An 18,568-nucleotide genomic window follows, 5' to 3' on the forward strand; every position below is an offset into this window, starting at 1 on the left:
GGTGTAGTCTGCACAAAGGGGCTTCCCCGAGATCAGAAGGTGTCACTTGTGTAAATTTCAGGGGCCTCCCACATTCCCTGTTGCCCAGGGCCCCAAAAATCCAAGGACCGGCCGTGCCAACACAGCCATAAAAAAAAGTTACCACCCTTGTTATCGAAAAGCCCACCAACCACAAATGATCAACTTTAACCTCGTTCGAAAGTCAATAGGTTGAGGAGTATTATTGGCGTCAGGTGAGCTGTTCGAATGTGTTGCAGCGTGAAGAGTACATCAACTCAAAGTATTCAACAAAATAGGATACGCTAACTCTCGAATCAAAAGGCGTTATCGCACAGGTATCTTACCTCCCATCTTCCTTCGGAGCGCCTTAAAAATGCACTTCCTCCCAATCCTTTTGCCTTGCTTCAGATAGTAAAACGTACTCCAAAACTGAAAAGCATCGAGAGCCAATAGGCACTCTAGATTATACTGACTGACATGCTTAAAGGATATATAAGGAAGACGTATTTTTTACTGTGCCGTCCCATTCACCGCGCGATTGGTTAGAAAACAGCGTTAACCGGAAGAGATTACCACCGGGTTGACCACCGGAAGTGATAGCTTGCGTCGGCAAAGGGAACTCTAGTTATATATAAATCTATATATGCTGCCTGCCCCTTTTCCACGGTCTGCAGTTAGCGTTTGTTGAGAATTAAACTTTACACATAGCGATCAAAGCCCAAGTTTGTGTTAAAAGAGCGTGTTACCCCCAAAGACAGGACAACCCGGGTCAAAACCAAACGACCAAGAAGAACTTTCTGAGAAAAGTGATATCTATTGAACTGGCGGCCCTGTCGAGTGGAGTTTGCATGTCTACAATTTCGCCTGCATCCTCATAAGTTGTTTTATTAAAAAGTCTAGGCATAAATGCTAATAATATTCTAAGGAACTCGAGCGGTGCATCACTTCCGGGGTAAATGACTAATCTTTTCCGTTGTGCGGTCTATTCTTTGTTTAACCAATTGACTGCTGTGGAGGGCGGTCAAACCACCAACTCTTTGTCGGTATGGTTCTCTTGCTTGTCAGTCAGTACAAACCAGGTTTCCAATTGGCCCGTGCTGTTTTCAGCTTATGAAGGGCCGGAGAGTTGATGGAAGGCTGGGGTGATCTGGTGTTTTAAATTCTCCGTCTGTAGATCGTACGGGAGGTAAGTACAACGTTTGATAACTCTGCCTGATTCCATGAGTTTATTAGAGACAGATTATCGGCTTGTGTACGGCAGGCCCCGTGTCCTGCTTCGTCGCACCGCTTCTTGGATACCCCACCTCAGTCTCCGTGCCTCCCTCTTATGTCTTCTCGTTAACGTTCATTTTTCTATTTTTGATTTTCTCAACCACGTATGAAATTTACTGAAGTAGATATGGAGGTTTTCAGGGTTGGGACGCTGCCAACATCTTGGAATCCGCGTCTAAAACCAAACATAAACAATCTGTACATCTGTATGTAGAAAAAGCTGTTCACGCATTTCGCGGCAAAAAAGAATGCCGTTCTATATCATATACAGACTGTTAGTTTGCGTTAAATAAACCCAGTCGAAATGCGATTCAACAGAGTGAAGAAGCACGTTATCTCCGCTAACTATATTTTATGTATTTTAAGTTGGGGGCAAACACCCATTCTTTTTCATTGTTAAGGCTTCAGTCTCGGTTGTCGGGACCATCCTAAATCGGTTTAAATCCTCGTTGGACGCGCGACAATCCTGGATGTCTGTTGGACTGCCCCTACCGACCGATATGCCAAGTGTTCTGCTGCCACTTGTATTATTTATGATATACAGCAAACACAGTTGATGATGGAGGGGGTGCTGAAACTTTTCAGACACTCGCTCCAAGTCACAGATTTGGGTTGAATCCATCATTGTTCTTTAGCTCACTGCGCAACGCTAGGTCAGACCCAGCTATATATGCAAATCAGTGTTGACCCTGTGCCTCATGGGAACAGTCCAGCCCAAAGTACCAAGCCAGGTTTTCCCTGGACTGGAAACAACCTTCCTGGGCAGGTTTCGGTGTAACACCCCTCATCACTTGGACTAACTTGAATCCAATGGCAAAGTGAGTAAGGGATCCACGTCTGGAGTAGGATATATTCAACGATCTGATTGAGTTTCAGCGTGTTGGTGGAGGTATGTGGGGTTTCTTTAGCTGTTTAGCAGATCTTAGCTTGGTGCTTTTAGATCCATTTAGGCCGCCCCCAGCATTTAAAGATGGTAACGTTTATCTTAGAAGAAATCCATACAAGTCTGAATAAGATGTGGTTTAGTTTTAAAAAGGGGAACATAATTATTGTTTTTTGCCTCCCAACATAAACTAAAGCCTTAAATGGAAACATTTCACTTTTTAAAATATATTTCCATAGCATATGGGTTCCTAGCTCTCCTCACTTCAGGTATGTCTATATCTGGGAGAAAGTTTCTTGGTTGTCCAAGGTCAATCGCTGTTTAGTGGGCTCCAATGGAAAATCCTTTTACAGTTTCTGCCCAATTTTTATATTCTCTTACAGCACGTTTGCAAATCCATAGGTTCAACTCTGGGACTAGTTTCTTTAATTTCCTAATTTATTCCCTGGACCAAGCCACACTGTTTTCTGGTGTCATCAGGAAGGTGTGGTGGGGCTGGAATCTTCCTGTCAGTGCATAGAGTGAGAGACCTCCTCCCTCTTCTACTTCTTAAATTGTTGGGGATATCATCTCTGGGAAAGACTGGATTAAAAATTGGTCCGGGCCCCTCCTTACACTTCAGAAGGGCCCTTTGTCTTCTATTCTTCCACTTACCATCTACAAAGGACTCAGGAATTGTACTTTACTTTGCTGTATGGTTGGGTCCCTGCGCGCCTCCTTCTTATCTTCCGTATAGAAGAAATCAGTAGGGGTTCCTGCGCTGTAAGTCATGCACATGTGCTTTACGCTTAGCTTAAACATAAGCTAGACACAAACACATCATCCATGTCCTGCATTGATGGGGCACTGGACCTGGTTGCAAGGTACTAACAGACCATTTTTTAAACCAAACGGACCAGTTTAAATAGTAGAAGCAGGTAGATAACAGTCCCTGGCAGGTGACCTGTAAAAAGGGCGGCAACCGACTTATCCTTTAAATATGCCCCAAACTACTCTAGCAATTAATAGATTATAATGTACCTGTCCTAAGTCGTTTTTTGCTCCTAGAAGCTTTTAAAGACTGATCAGCCCATTTGGAGTGGGGATTTAACAGTTTAATATTCAAATGCAACTTTGTCTTCGCTAACGAGTGCACTGCTCTGCCTGCTCTTCTTGAATGTACCTTTTCAGGTAGACGGACTAGTTCTATCCTCAATTGCGTGCTGATTACTAGTAATATGAGCGCCTTTGTAACATCAAAACTTATGTCAATTTTTTGTAGTGATCATAATGTCCTAAGTATTACTTTTATAACTTAGAATGCCTTTCAGGAGAATGGCCTAGAGGTTCATTTAGGAAATTTGAATGTTGACTCAAGTCATGATATTGTTCTTAGATGGAGTTCTATAGATCTGGAGAGACTGATTAAAGGCATTATACAGTTTAACTTTTTTGTTTTTAACATGTCCAGATGAGCAGGTGGGGAAATCAAAAGTGGTTTATTAGAACATTTCAACATCATCAAAAAGGGACTTAGGGATGCAGTGAAATGAGGGAATCCAAAACCCTGTGGCAAGTTTGATACTAATTGTACTAAAGCACACACTTTAGTAAAAATGTCTCTTAATAAAGCATCCAGAAATAAAGAAGTAAAATCTTACGTACAGATGTATAGGGCCATTCTCAAACAAAGGAGGAAGAAGATTATAAAAGAGCAACACTATTGTTTACATATAAAGTAAATGATTGTGCTGCCTTTTGGAAAGTGAATAATAACCTATATTTTAGAGATGATGCTGCCCATCAGTACAGAGATGCAAAAACAACAATTGATGGACAGAATGCAGAACAATGTCATACATTCACCCCAGTACAGAGATCTGGGCCTAAATCCATCCATCCATCGTTACCGCTTTGGCCGCCATAAGTGTGGCAGGGTATGCTCAGATGTGAGTCCCTTGCTCACTTTGCCACTGGATTCAAGCAAGCCGGGCTGAAGACGGCTGGAATGCCAGAAACCGGTCCTCGGAAGCTTGTTTCTGGTCCAGGGAAGGCATGGCTTGGCAGTTCGGGCTGGACTGTTCCCATGAGGCACAGGGTCAGACTGATTTGCATATAGCCATGTCTGAACTGGGGTGGCAGAGTGGGCTAAAGAACGGTGATGGATCAAACCCAGATCTTTTGACTGGGTGTGAGTGTTTGATTGGTTCAGATGCTCCATCCATCACCACCCCCTTTTGTACATCAGTAGAGAGAGCCATCCCTCCTAATGCTTTGGTAGCACATTTTAGTAGCATTGTTTCTGCGCCGTAGGTGGAGCATGGGGAGGCTGTTTGAGCCACATGGCGTGGCTGCAATATACATACATGATTTCAGTACCTTAATTTTTGCCCTGGAGGCGGTAACAGCTGCCATTGACGATAGCTAGTAGGAATGTACAAGGACCTAGTGGTATACCTACTGACTTATTTTACAGCTAATATAAACCTCTGGGGCCCACTGTTGACTAATGTGCTGAATTCTGTGTGCAGATCAGGGATTCTGTAAACATGGTCTCTTTCAGTGATTGTGCCCATATTCAAAATAGTTAATTGTGGGGACCCTTACCTGTAAAGTCCCATCTCTCTATTAGAGTCATTGGTAAAAGTTCTGGGGAGAATTTTTGCTTGCAAGAATAAAGGACTGGGTTGAGAATCAGCAAACGATTGCAGAGCTACAGTATGGATTTTTATAAGGGAGGGGACCCGTCGAACAATGTTTAAACCGAAACTTGTTCACATGGAAGTATACTGTGGTGAAGAAGGTGCCGATATACCTGACATTTATGGAATTGTCGAGTGCCATCATCTGTGTCAACCATAGTAAACGTTGGCGTATTCTAGGAGACATGGTGATAGAAACAAAGCATTCTATGTTCTTTTGCAAGTTTCATGCTGCACTGAGGAAGCAATATGTATTACCCCTTTTAAAGGCCATGCATTTTCGGCAATGTAGGCCAGCTCTTTAATTTTTTTCTCCAGCAACTTTGTACATTACTGATATGCTGTACAGTGACACAGTTACTATTCAGAAAGCTAAGGATGTGTATTTTTAATTCATTTATATGTAAAATATTGTAGTGATTTTTTTTGTAAAAAGAAATTCTGGCTTGGCATGTATTTTGTGGTGCTTTTATGGTTTTTCTTGAAGCTGATAAAGCCTAATTAACGATGATGACATGTAAAAAGGCTGTCTTGCCACCGTATGTGCTGTTCATTCTCTAGAGATTGGTGTGGTGATGGTAGTTGCAAGGAGTAAAGGAAGGTGCACAGTGAGAGCTGGATTTTAGACCCAGATTTTTCCCTTGCCGCCTTACAATCTGAATTTGAGGAAGGATCCTGTTATTGAGGATACGTTCTACTTCAAGTGGACCCTGGTTACAGGCGCAATACCTTACTGTTGCCTCCAATGCAATGTTTTCCAGAAATGCTTGTATCTTGCAGGACAAAATGTATTAACTCTATAGGCTCCTAGACCCATCATCTTATCTATTTCTTCTGACCAAGGCCATGCTAACTTATAAATCTGAAAGATTATTTATTGGTTTCACTTCCTTATCCCTGATGTTCAGCGTTTTGAAGAGACCTTGGGTGGCATATGAAAGTTTTCAGTGCTCAGTTTGATTGTTTTGCTTTTGTAGTGCTAGATTTGGTAGACACAGACTGTACCTTATTTGACAATGACAAGGGAGAGGAGTTGTCCTAACGGCTAGGGTGGTCAACCTCGAATCTGGGGAACCGGTTTAGAGTCTCGGCAATGGCGCTGAACATCCTGTGATTATGGGAAAATCACTTAATCTCCCAGTGCCCCACAAAAATAATGTGTCTTCATGTAACGCAACTGGTGCTATGTAAAGTGCTCAGATACCCGATACCGGGTCAAGTTCGCGCTATATAAAACTAAATCATGCAGCCAAATTTTCTATGGTATGCAAATGTCTGCGGGTCAACGAAAAATTTGTAAAACCCTGTACTTGCCCTGAATGTCTATTTCCTCTCTTTGACACTTTTTCTAAAACCTAGAGGACTGACAGTCAATGGCTTTATTTTCGCAGGTGAAGCCCCATATGCGCCCATTTCAAAAGAAAAGATGTCTGTCCTCAAAAATATATTAACACCAATGATTTTAATGAGAACTTTTTTTAGTTTTGATTTGGAAATTTGCTAGTAATCTTTTTTTATAGTTATTGAATCTAGTAGGTACGCAGCCAGAATTAGTCTATGTATGTAATTTTTAAAATAATTATTTTCATTTCATGTGGTGCATGTTAAGCAATTTTTGAGTAAGCCAACTATAAGTTTATTCATGATTTTTGCTTCTAAATATTTTTGTGTTCGGCATGTCATTCAATGCCTAATTCTAAATAAATATTGTTCCCAATGTTGTCATTTGTGAGTTGATAACAAGCCTAGATATAAGCAATTCTTTGCTTGGAAGTAAAAAAGGGTGGAGGGGGGTGACGGAGACCTGCGCAGGAGGCATGTCTTAAAATGATCTATTTTGATCATTGTTGGGAATTTTTTTCCTATCAGGCCTAAGGTCAAGATGTTTATAGAACAGTTCCTCCTGAAGCAATGTATAATTTTTCTTTTTAAGAAAGGCATGAGGGTGTTCCTTTTTCTAGCATTGTGTAGTCCATGTTCATGCTACCAAAGTTTATATTGTCATAAAATCATGGTTTCATCTCACCACCTTGTTTTCGTCATACTTAGAATGACATCCTTCTTAAGCATTGTTATAATATATACTTGGGGCTAAATAGATCTGTATGCGCTTTTTTAGGTTTCGCCTAGCGAAGGCTGCGCTTGCGCAGTCTCGCTGGGAGAAAACTGATGTTTTAGAGAGTTGGGCTTGAACCCGCCCCTCTTCTCCATTGGCTGGCTTCCTAAACGGAGGCCAGCCATTGGAGGCGAGGGGCGTCACTCCGTTCAAGCCCCGTCTTTTTGGGATTCGGGTGTGTGTTTTTTACTTACTTTCTCTTTTCTTTCTCTCCTCTTCACATTGGCTGGAATTTTACCTTCCAGCCAATGGGAAGAGGAGAGAAAGAAAAACACGCTCCCGAATCCCAAAATGACCGTGCGTTTCTCCGAGGCATTTCTGCTTCGCCTCGGAGAAACATGGTGGTGTTTCCACCACATCGGCTTCTTTCTCCCGGTTGCCTGCTCGGACCCCTTTCTCTTGTCTTACTCTTGCCCCCCGAGGCTTGCACCGTTTTCATGAAACGACAACAATCAACCCATTTCGGAGCGCTTCTGCTGGTTCCGGACTCCCTTTGCCAGCAAAAGTAACTTCCTCGCTTTCGCTTTCCATTGCTTTTTTTTTCTGCAGCCGTTTGTGTTTTTTCCCGGACAACAATCACCCCGTTTTCGGAGCGCTTCTGCCGGTTGAGGACTCCCTTTGCCGGTTGAGGATTCCCTTTGCCGGCAGAAGTAAATTCCTCGCTTTCCATCACTTTTTTTTTTTTCGAGCACAGGCTGGCAGCACCCGCCGCCGCGCTGGGATTGGCTGCTGCTGCCGCCGGAAGGAGGAGGAGAAGCTGCCCAGTGGAATCTGGTGAGCCACTCGGAGTGCAACCTGCTGTACAGCACCCAACAAAGCCCTCTCGTGCTCCTGAGACTCGTGTGTGCCATGGCGACATCATCAGCAGCGGTGGGGACACATCTGAAGCCGGCGGGCACCTGGCGTTGTAGTGGGTACGGTGCGGCCGGCGTTTCGACTGTCCGGGTGTGCTTGGCGGAGCCGCTGCGGACTGTGCTGCCTCTCCCTGATGGCGCCGGAGCGGAACAACTGCTCAGTGAGCGCGTGTGGAAGTCCAGGTATGAGCAGCGCCAGAGGTGCTAGCGGCCTGGGCTATCTACATTAACGGACGATCTGCCTGCCTGCGGAGGCAAGGCCCTGGCGGCCATCCTACTCGAGTCAGTGCTGCTGCGACCCCTGGGGGACAGAAGCACCACGCTCTTGTAGTGGATGCTGTGAGCGACCTTCAACCGTGAGTTGGGAGAGTGGCGGGTGGCTCTGTGTGTGTGTGGCTGTGTGTGTGTGGCTGTGTGTGTGTGGCTCTGTGTGTGTGGCTCTGTGTGTGGCTCTGTGTGTGGCTCTGTGTGTGTGTGTGGCTCTGTGTGTGTGTGTGGCTCTGTGTGTGTGTGTGGCTCTGTGTGTGGCTCTGTGTGTGTGTGGCTGTGTGTGTGTGTGTGTGGCTGTGTGTGTGTGTGTGTGGCTGTGTGTGTGTGTGGCTCTGTGTGTGTGGCTTTCTATGTGTGTGGCTGTCCACTGTTCTTACTCTGAGCCATGACAAATCGTACTCTCTGGTTTTCACAAGTAGTATTGTGAAATCAATCCACTCTGCAAGATTGAATTTGTCTGTGGACTGAGTTAAGACACCTTTCATTGACTCCGTTCTCTTTTTACATGAGGTTTCCCCTCTGATTTCATCCATCTGGCCGCTTGACACACTGAGGAAGATGAAGGGGTCGACACGAAGTGAGAAGGGCTCATGGCTGTGCTTAATGTAAAAAAACATATAATGGAGCACGCCGGTTGGCCAATTATGTCCTCCTTGAGTTCTTTAGGTAAATGCTTCTTCGTAGTAAATCAGGGGATGGCACATAAACATTGGTGCAGACATCATGGACATGAAACATTACTTGCTTGGCAGGTGGAAGCCAATAATATGCCCTTGGTGTCAGGGTAACAGAATAAAGCTGTTTAAACAATGACAGTTAGTGGTAGAAACAGAGCTCAAATTCCCAACCCCTGTCAGGTCATCCAGTAACTTCAACCCCCTAACTAGTCACATTAAAGAAGGGAAAATGAAAACAGTACAGACAATGTAAGGCTACTCTAAATTAGTAACTCTCAAAACAAGAAAATATATTTTCAATTTGCCAAACACACCTTCGGGCTACCTCCGGATACTCTATTAGCGTCAAAAACTGACCTGCTACTATGTGTCACCTTGTAATAATGCCTACTTCTTTCAAACGCTCTCAAGTGGCTAACGTGTACAGCCATGGTAGTCACTTGGTGCCAATGCAGCAAAGATGTTTGTCTGTTCCCTTCCTAGAGGAACTGTTGAAGTGGATTTAATGCAAGTTTTAGACAAAATGGAAGTGATTTCAGCCAATCTGAAAATGTTAAACTTGCTTAACAATTTGGATAACAGCTTTCACTCAGACAGTATTCACCAACTTTTTACTGTGTAGCAGCAGCTCAGATCATGCAGAGCTCTGTCGCCACTGCCATGACTCTCCTCCACACTTCCATGTAAGATCCCATTGGGGCAAGGGAGGAGACAAGATGGTCCAGCATGTATTAATTGTCCTACAGTTCCCACCGCAGTAAAGGAATTTGCTATTGCAACAATATTCACTTGGAGAATAGGGTGGCTTGTGATTGTGTGATTCTGATGTATAATTGGGAAAAGTTATAGTTATACTTTTACAGGTTCTTCCACAATTAGCAGCGACATCTGCAGGTCCAGTCTCAAAGTCAACAGTAAGCAGAACATTTAAAGTGCCATCTTTAAATGCAATGGCTCAGAAAGTGGCATTGAAGCAGACCTATTACAGTAGATATTTAATGGAAGGTCAATATTGAAAATCCTCAGGGTTGTAAGGAGACCACAAATAAACCTATTGTACTACATGGGAGCCTGTAATTCCTGTATAAAGATAGATCTCTAATTTCCTAAGTGCAGTCACGTTCTCACGTCTCCTGTAATATAAGGAACAAAGTACCCCCTGCCGCACTTTATAAGAATATTGCAAGTCACAGAGGAGTTCCATAGCCATATAGAGGAACGATGCTGTGTGTGTGGCTCTGTGTGTGTGTGGTTCTGTGTGTGTGTGGCTGTGTGTGTGTGGCTGTGTGTGTGTGGCTGTGTGTGTGGCTGTGTGTGTGTGTGTGTGTGTGTGTGTGTGTGTGTGTGTGTGCGTGCGTGTGTGTGTGCAAATGCAATAGGTCTCGCATTTGCGAGAGATTAAGCTATTGGCATTGTAAATGACAATGCCATTTATTTATCTGTTTTCAAAACCAGCACATAAAAAAAAAGTTTGTAATTCACAATGCTAATAGCTCTAACTTTTGCAAAGGCGAGACCGTTGCATTGTAAATGCTTGTTGTGGTATGTCTATAGCTGCAAACAGAAGCTGTGCAGCATAGGGCAGTGGAAACACATATATTCCAGCTGCCTTCAGAAATACAACATCAAGGACATCTATCACTGATCTGTGGAAGCCTTGAGGATTTTCTCGGGGTCCAATACAGGGGACATACACAAGTACCAGATTTGTATCAATATGCTCTGATTAAGCCTTATGCACTAATTGATGCAAACACTCACACCCATCTGTGGTTGTCTATCCCAGCGTTCTACCCACCCACATTTCTCCCTATCCATGTCACAACTAGGTAGGCTAATAAAATTATGGCATAGATTAGAGATGCATCTTGTAATTTTATCGCAACATATTTTTGGAGAATCCTGATTTGTCTCCAGTCCATAGCAGTTTCACAGATAAAAGATACAACCCTTCTGAGGCACAGCCGGGAGACAGATCGTCTGTTAATTATTTTAGCAATTGTGTAATTTCTTGTGTTTTAAAACTCATCTTGCTCCTTGGTCATCCATAACAGTAGCTGCACCCTAACTAGCTTCCCGCGTAGCGGATTTATCGCTGCCGCGGCTCACCTACTTGCTTGTGACCACATTGACGGGGACTCCCAAGGCCATGCCCACTACGGTCGATCACGCCCCCCCACCTACGCCTATTTAATGCGCTGACTGCTAGCGCGGTGGTAAAAGATACAACCCTCCTGAGGCACAGCCGGGAGACAGATCGTCTGTTAATTATTTTAGCAATTGTGTAATTTCTTGTGTTTTAAAACTCGTCTTGCTCCTTGGTCATCCATAACAGTAGCTGCACCCTAACTAGCTTCCCGCGTAGCGGATTTATCGCTGCCGCGGCTCACCTACTTGCTTGTGACCACATTGACGGGGACTCCCAAGGCCATGCCCACTACGGTCGATCACGCCCCCCCACCTACGCCTATTTAATGCGCTGACTGCTAGCGCGGTGGTAAAAGATACAACCCTCCTGAGGCACAGCCGGGAGACAGATCGTCTGTTAATTATTTTAGCAATTGTGTAATTTCTTGTGTTTTAAAACTCGTCTTGCTCCTTGGGCATCCATAACAGTAGCTGCACCCTAACTAGCTTCCCGCGTAGCGGATTTATCGCTGCCGCGGCTCACCTACTTGCTTGTGACCACATTGACGGGGACTCCCAAGGCCACGCCCACTACGGTCGGCCACGCCCCCCCCACCTACGCCTATTTAATGCGCTGACTGCTAGCGCGGCGGTAAAAGATACAACCCTCCTGAGGCACAGCCGGGAGACAGACTGTCTGTTAATTATTTTAGCAATTGTGTAATTTCTTGTGTTTTAAAACTCGTCTTGCTCCTTGGGCATCCATAACAGTAGCTGCACCCTAACTAGCTTCCCGCGTAGCGGATTTATCGCTGCCGCGGCTCACCTACTTGCTTGTGACCACATTGACGGGGAGTCCCAAGGCCACGCCCACTACGGTCGGCCACGCCCCCCCCCCCCACCTACGCTTATTTAATGCGCTGACTGCTAGCGCGGCGGTAAAAGATACAACCCTCCTGAGGCACAGCCGGGAGATAGATCGTCTGTTAATTATTTTAGCAATTGTGCAATTTCTTGTGTTTTAAAACTCGTCTTGCTCCTTGGGCATCCATAACAGTAGCTGCACCCTAACTAGCTTCCGGCGTAGCGGATTTATCGCTGCCGCGGCTCACCTACTTGCTTGTGACCACATTGACGGGGACTCCCAAGGCCACGCCCACTACGGTCGGCCACACCCCCCCACACCTACGCCTATTTAATGCGCTGACTGCTAGCGCGGCGGTAAAAGATACAACCCTCCTGAGGCACAGCCGGGAGACAGATCGTCTGTTAATTATTTTAGCAATTGTGCAATTTCTTGTGTTTTAAAACTCGTCTTGCTCCTTGGGCATCCATAACAGTAGCTGCACCCTAACTAGCTTCCCGCGTAGCGGATTTATCGCTGCCGCGGCTCACCTACTTGCTTGTGACCACATTGACGGGGACACCCAAGGCCACGCCCACTACGGTCGGCCACGCCCCCCACCTACGCCTCACCCCCATAAGACATGTGCAATCACCGGACGGCAGCGGACGAGCGCAGCCCGTCCGCGCTTAGTGCCAGAAGTCCTGCCCGTTTTCCTGGCCTACAATACCCTAAACTCGACCTATGTAGGTTTGACCCACGCTGCTGCGACCACCCTACTAAAACTGATCTCAGTAACACCGACATTACCCCCATTTGTCCCTCCTGCGGTTTTTCAATACCAATCACCCCACAGACTATCACACCTAACTTGTCCAGCTCGCCCTCTGACAGGATAGCGCAGCCTGTCGTTACCAACCAACTACAGGCTACTACTCTGGATAACTGTTCTCTTCCAGCGTCACATAGGAATAGATCTCTCTCATGCATATTACTTAATGTAAGGTCTATGCCGAAGCATTAACATGAGATTGAAGCTTTACTCACTGATTACAATGCTGATCTCCTGTTCCTCACAGAAACCTGGGCATCTCAGGCCTCTGGTCCTGACTGGAATATCGCTACGCCCGCAGGCTACTCTGTCGAATGCGTGAATCGAACTGGATCTATAGGTGGAGGAATCGCGATAATCTATAGATCACACCTCAAAATAATTGCCTCCCCTCCACTAGACTTAGAGGCCGAAGCCATGACCTTTAAGATCAAAGAAAATAACTGCCTGATTTTCGAGGGACTGCTAGTGTACCGTCCCCCCGGCCCCAGAGATCCCTTCACTAAAGCTCTACACACTTTTTTAGAAACCACATTTGACACAGTCACCTATACTATCCTAGGTGATTTCAACTATCACTTAGAGTCAAATAACGACTCTGACTCAGCCACTCTTCTTGACAACTTGCTTAGCTTTGACATGAAGCAACTGATTGACAAACCCACCCACTCAGCAGGGCACACCCTCGATGGGATCTTTTCCAACAGCTATGCCATTAAAATCTTATCTATCATCCCCATACCCTGGTCGGATCATAATGCCATCTTCTTTAACTTACAAATAAAAAACTCTATTACCCAGCGCAGAAGTTACCAACCTCCTGAAAAATCCCGCCCCTGGAAAAAACTTGACCCCAACCTACTTGCTGAGACTCTGGATAGAAATCCCCCCGACCTTGTACGTGGCAACAGCGAAGATTGGGCTTCCAACTTCAACATATGGATCACCGATGCAATCAATGAGCTGGCCCCAATCGAATCAAAGAAACCCAGAAAACGGCTCGTTACCGCTCAATGGTACACGGCCGAGGTGAAAACAGTCAAAATTAAGTGCCGACTCGCAGAGCGGACCTGGCGCTCTGACTATAGCCACGAGAAAAAACTGGAATATTTAAAAACTCTACAGGAGTATAAAACCACAATAGTCCAAGCTAAATCCGCTTATTTCACAGGAAAAATCCAAAACTCTGCAAACTCCCCCAGGGAACTTTTCAAAACTGTTGCCCACTTAACAAAAACTCCTCGAGACACAGTATTTAGTCCTGATCAGTGTTTCGTCGATGGAATGGCCACCTTCTTTCAAAAGAAAGTACAAACAGTATATGATGACCTTAGCACCATGGTATCCGTAACACCCTCTGACGAAGTTGGTCATACCGTCATAACCCCCCCTGCTTCTCCAGCTTCTCTGCACTTGAAAAACAGCAAGTGTTTGACCTAATTATCCAGATGAAATCAGGCTCTCCACTGGACCCCTGCCCCCCCATGTGCTGCATCTAATCCCTGAGACCATCGCAAATACCCTGACTCCTCTGCTTAATAAAATCATCTCTCTAGGTGAGTTTCCAAAAAACTGGAAAATGGCCTGCATCAGACCTATTCTTAAAAAAGACTCCCTTGACCCTTCTGAGCCCAAACACTATCGTCCCATCTCATGTCTGCCCATACCCGCAAAAACTTTAGAAAAAGCCATGAACCAGGAAATAATGCGGCATGCGGAGGAAAAGAAGCTACTTGATCCATCACAACACGGCTTCAGACCCCTACACTCCACGGAATCAGCCCTTATCCTAGCCACCGAAAAAAATCGTAAAACCATGGACGAAGGCGGGCGGTCGGCCCTGATATTATTAGATCTCACAGCGGCCTTCGACACCGTAAATCACTCCGTCCTATTAAAAAGACTTACTTCCCTAGGCTTTACTGGCCCTGCTCTGGCCCTCATCGCCTCCTTTTTAACTACCCGCACTAACCAAGTGATTTGGAATGGACTACAATCCGTTGAATTCTCTCTACCGGGTGGAGTCCCACAAGGCTCGTCACTGTCACCTACACTATTCAATCTATACGTCACTCCCTTAGCTGCCCTGATTAGATACCATGGCCTACAATTGGTGTCTTACGCCGACGACACACAAATCATTGTGTCCATCTCTCAAACCTTTGATGCCACGGCGGAGTGTTTTAGGAACTGTCTCACCCAGGTGAAAAACTGGATGAGCAATAACTTTCTAAGACTGAACACAGACAAAACTGAAGTCATCGAGTTCGGTCATAAACCTTCCATCTGGAATGACCTTTGGTGGCCCCCCGAAGCAGGCGCTTGCCCTCTCCCCGTAGACCCGGTCGGAAACCATGGCTTCATATTAGATAAAGAACTTTAATGTAAAGCCCAGGTGAATCGGGTGACTTCCGCCTGCTTTCATAGCATCAAACTGCTCAGGAAAGTCCTACCCTACATCCCGGACTTGCTAAGAAAAACGGTGATGGGAGCCCTTGTAATGTCCCGGATAGACTACTGTAACTCCCTCTATCTGGGAGCAGGAGAAAAACAGCTGTCTAAACTTCAGGCTATCCAAAACGCGGCGGCCAGACCCTTACTGAACCTCCCCAGACGCCACCCCACGTCCAAAGCTATTCGTGAGCTGCATTGGCTCCCGGTTAGACGTCGCATTCAATTCAAAGCTCTTTGCCTGGTGCATAGATCTCTACACGGTAAGGGACCTGATGACTTCAATAACCTACTGCCCCGATATGTACCCTCGCGTTCACTGAGGTCCGCCACCCACGACCTATTTTGCCAACCCAGAATGAAGAGAGCCCGAGGGGGGGGGTCCTTTTCCTACTAGGCAGCTAAAATCTGGAACTCGCTACCCCCTGCACTTCGCGCCCAAAAGTCTAAAACAACCTTCAGGAAAGATCTAAAGACCTGGCTTTTTATCTAAACCGATCTGCCCCTCTGCCTTTCCCTCCTTCTTTGTATCTTCAGCGCCAAGACGCCGCGGCATTCGTGCGCTCTACAAATATTTCAGTCAGTCAGTCAGTAACATATCAAATCCTCAGTTGAAAATTGTAATCAACTTTCTGCTCCCGGATGACGTAAACTCTTCTCCTCTCATCAACAGTGCCAGAGACACTACACTACTATCTCGATATTGTAGGAAGCTGGCTCTCTATTTGATGTACCAAAAGGAGGTGCACTGTGCAGAGAGTCCAGGTATCCCTTACAAGTGTACAGGGGCTTGCTTTATCAATCCCCATGTACTCTTGTTTTGATAGCGTGGGCGAGCAGCCATAGGCTTATCAGAGGGGAGTGTTGGGCATTTGTTGCACACACAGGCAATAAATGAAACGCACACTCGTTAAGGAAATCCAACACCAGTTTAGAAAGATAACAGATTTTTATATTCAGTTCGACACACAGATATACAAGATTAGGCAAGTACTTTTTGAGTTAACGATTTTCAGAAAAACAGAAAATACAGCCGCCCGATTTGATGCATGAGCCTCGAATTTGGTAATGTTATCCTATGTAAGAAACACACTGCATAAGGAGACTTGCAGCGTTGTTCTTGTGGACTTAAGGTAAGTAGGTGCTAAGGTCTTTAGAACCACCAGCAGTCTTGGTTTACCAGCCCTGGTGTGTCCAGGTTGCAAGGGTAGCCTCAAACGCTGCTGCTGAAGTCTATGGAGAAAACATATAACAGAAAAATGCTGCAAGTTGGGACTTGGGGACAAGTCTGTTGGAACCCAAAGGGTAGCTCTATTCTTGAGGGTCTTTTTCACAAGGGAGCATTTTCCGTAGGTAAGATGGGGACAAAACAGGACAGCAGGGCCACTCTTGACATTGGTCTCTCTGGAGCTGACGTCCAACGTCGGTGTTGGTGTCTGGACAATGAACAAGCCTAGGCTGCATGTAAATACTCAATTCTGGGATGTTCATGGGAGGTGGGATTGTAGCCAATGGGCTACTTACCCGTGGGGGTCACCACCCCCCCTCCTCTCCTATATGACTACTTCCTATGAGGAGTGGGCATAACCCATGCCTAGGTTCCTAATTCCATCAAAAACAAGATGGTTGAATCCTTCTTTTGTGGAGCACATCAGGAAGCCCATCTTAGTGGTGCGAGTAGACTGGTGGTGCAACACTCCTACTAGCATAGCTAATTTCCCACCTGTTATGGTGCCAAACCGGCCTTAGGGCTGGAGGTGGCATCTCCCAAGTTTGGGGGAAGCCGGGTCTCATATGAAAGGTGGCAGGGGCTTTGAAGTCCCTGGCGTTGATATGCTAAATTACTAGTCATCCTCCTGGGGGAGGTGTGAATACCTTCCTTCGGAGTAGGAGTAATTGGCTTTAGAGAGTGTAGACTCCCACCTACAGGGGGCCAGAAAATTCCTATGTGGTGGCAGATTGGTGGTACCAGTCAGCCAGCACACTACAGTGGTAGTTTCTCACGTGGCACCTCTAAGGTGCCCTCTGGGTGCATGTCATAAGCTAGTGCTGGCAACAGTACAGATTTATTAAGACGAGGTGTTTGAAACCAAACACCATTGTTTTCCATAAAGCCATTGTTGGACCTAGATTACCCAAGCCTACATATGGTAGCCTGGCACAGTAGTGGTCTACAGCTAACTCAAGGCGTTGGCTAAGTACTTACAAGTCTTACTCACAGTAACACAGTGATGAACCACTAAAATAAAGACACAACACCTCTGTTTGGAAAAATACCGTTACCTTTTATAAAAATAATATACTTTCTTGTTCTTGTTTAGAATAAAAGCAGTGTATAATTAATTTATACAGTTCTCATAGATTTCAAATCACATTCAATACTTTTCCAGGTCAATATATGAGATTCAAAGGTACATTACATTTGTGATAAGTGGCTATCTATGGTACAAAACACTATTCCACTATGAGGTTACAGATAGGAGCTTGCACTCTACAGTTTCAATATGTTATTTAACCACTCTTAAGCAGGTACATTACCCCTCAGCTCTAAGCCTTCTTCTCAACTCAACAGACCTCTACCACAGGGGTGGATCTTCTCAGCATAAACCCCCAACCATGTGGCTAAAAGAAGACAAAGCAGAATCAACAAGGTTCCCCCCTGGTCAATTCACCGGCTGCACCTTACTGGTGGAGGTTCTACTTCTTCAATTAATAACAGGCTATAAGGGTTTTTACTAGTGAGCCTTGTAATTTTCCCTGCACACCGCTCTCCCCCTCTTATCTAGTTAGGAGATAGATTTTAAGTGGTCTGGGCAGTTCTGTAACTCAGTTCCTCGTATGTAGTTCTGGCGGCTTTCAAGTCAATTGCCTTGTTTTGAAATCCCCCGCTTTGCTGTCTTTAGACACCCGATGCTTCCGCCTCCCGCTCCCTCTCTACCCGGCTTACTTCTAGATTCTGGTCAATGCAGCTGGTGTTGCCCGGGTCACGCGGTGCCAGGGAAGTCTTCCCGCAGATGTCGAGGCGTGTCCGAGTAGCCTACCTCAGACCGAGGCGCTTCACAGAGGTGACCGATGCGGCGCTTCTGCCTCTTCGGTGTTACCGCTGGCTGGAGCTTTGCCTTGACGCACCTCCGATGACGCGTCCGACCTCTCCTGACTCCGCCTAGCGCCCGCCTCTTCCGACGCGCTGGGTCCTTCTTGCCGGTTCCGGCTCTGCGCACCTCGTCCGATGCGACGGCGTTCCTCACCACCTCGCAGGCGATCAGCTGGGCTCTGCTTCGCTTCCCGCCTCTTCCGGCGCCTCAACGGAGCTCTTCAAATGACGAGGCAAGACAGCTGGGCTCTCCCTCTTCCGATGCCCTCACGTCAGGAAATGCTCTCGGCGGCAGCGTCGCTTCCAGGTAGGGACGTCAGCTGGTTCTGCCGCTTTCACCCACAGGGGAGGGTGTTGAACTGGAGCGCTGCAGTCACGCGTATCTTTGTCTGTTACCCCCTGAATTTAGGGTCAGTTAGCTTGGGCTGGGTCTCAATTGAACTCTATACCCACGACCTTCAGGATGG

The 18,568-nt window shown here is 46.0% G+C and overlaps 2 protein-coding genes across 11 annotated transcripts in view; one reads left to right on the forward strand and one right to left on the reverse strand.

The window, feature by feature from the left end:
- LOC144755579 (zinc finger CCCH domain-containing protein 11A-like) overlaps positions 1–503 on the reverse strand; it is a 223,659-nt gene extending 223,156 nt beyond the window's left edge. The window contains exon 1 of one of the 3 annotated variants that reach the window (XM_078644670.1): positions 345–503. The gene's annotated coding sequence lies outside the window, so the exon portion shown is untranslated. The remainder of the gene's footprint in view (positions 1–344) is intronic. The other 2 variants (XM_078644671.1, XM_078644669.1) reach the window with 2 other exon arrangements.
- A 565-nt stretch (positions 504–1,068) lies between these two features.
- Positions 1,069–18,568, forward strand: part of LOC144755580 (zinc finger CCCH domain-containing protein 11A-like) — a 525,975-nt gene continuing 508,475 nt past the window's right edge. For 5 of the 8 annotated variants that reach the window (XM_078644672.1, XM_078644675.1, XM_078644678.1 and 2 more), the window contains exon 1: positions 1,069–1,186. The gene's annotated coding sequence lies outside the window, so the exon portion shown is untranslated. The remainder of the gene's footprint in view (positions 1,187–18,568) is intronic. The other 3 variants (XM_078644677.1, XM_078644674.1, XM_078644673.1) reach the window with 3 other exon arrangements.

Source organism: Lissotriton helveticus, chromosome 5_1, assembly GCF_964261635.1.
Source record: "Lissotriton helveticus chromosome 5_1, aLisHel1.1, whole genome shotgun sequence".
NCBI lineage: Eukaryota > Metazoa > Chordata > Amphibia > Caudata > Salamandridae > Lissotriton > Lissotriton helveticus.